The 1,053-nt window shown below is 40.8% G+C and overlaps 1 pseudogene; it reads left to right on the top strand.

Annotated features, from left to right (window-relative positions):
• LOC110342194 lies at positions 1-603 on the top strand (annotated as a pseudogene).
• The last annotated feature ends 450 nt before the right edge of the window (positions 604-1,053 follow it).

Genomic DNA, 1,053 nt, shown 5'->3' with positions numbered 1-1,053 from the left:
ATCCCTTGCGCCTGCCCTTTCCAACTCCGGCCTGGCAGAATGGCTCCTATAAAGAAGGGTGGCGAGAAGAAAAAAAGTTGTTCTGCCACCAACTAGATGGCAGACTGGATGGTGACCCGAAAAATATACCATCAACATTCATAAATGCAGCCAGGCATTGGTGGCGTACGCCTTTAATCCCAGCACTTGGGGGGCAGAGGCAGGTGGATCTCTGTGAGTTCGAGACTAGCCTGGTCTACAGAGTGAGTTCCAGGACAGCCTCCAAAACAATACAGAGAAACCCGGTCTCAAAAAAACAAAACAAACAAACAAACAAACAAACAAAAAGGCGCTCCTCAGAAATTCAAAGAAATTTGGACATTTGCAGTGAAGGAGATGGGGACTCCAAAGGTGTGCATCGATACCAGACTCAATAAGAACATCTGGGTCAAAGGAATAAGGAATGTTTGATAATGTATCCACGTATGTTTGTTCAGAAAACATAAAAAGGATGAGGACTTACCTAACTAGCTCTACACATTGGTAACATACGTCCCTGTTACCACATTCAAAACTCTACAGACAGTCAATGTGGATGAGAACTAACCTGCTGAATGTCAAATAAAGTTGCAGAACTGCCTTCAAAATCAATAAGTAAGTAAATAAATACATAAATAGATAAGGTGGGGAGTGACTGAAGAAGATACCTGGCATTGACTTCTGACCTTCCCTTCCCCATATGAGCATGTGGGCTCACACATACCAACAATATATAGACAAAACATTTGCTGGAATTAAACATAAAGAAATCTATTTTAAGGCAATTCTTTGGTATTCACATAATTTAAGCACTTATTAAAGATGAACACGTACTAATAAGATGAATGTACTTGTTTATTTTTAACATCAGAATTGCATCTTGGCTGAGTACTTGATGCTGCAGGACATGGAGCATCTTTGACGAATTTCGTGGTTGACAGATGCTTTGATTTTATCATTGTCAATGCCGAGAACACTGCTCTGCAAAAACACACGGCACAAGATGGCAAAAACATTGCTTAGGGCCATTTCAGA

This window comes from Mesocricetus auratus, unplaced genomic scaffold (genome assembly GCF_017639785.1).
Source record: "Mesocricetus auratus isolate SY011 unplaced genomic scaffold, BCM_Maur_2.0 Super-Scaffold_100007, whole genome shotgun sequence".
Taxonomy (NCBI): domain Eukaryota; kingdom Metazoa; phylum Chordata; class Mammalia; order Rodentia; family Cricetidae; genus Mesocricetus; species Mesocricetus auratus.
Note: the sequence above shows the minus strand (reverse complement) of the source record. Positions and strands in the feature narration are given on the sequence as shown.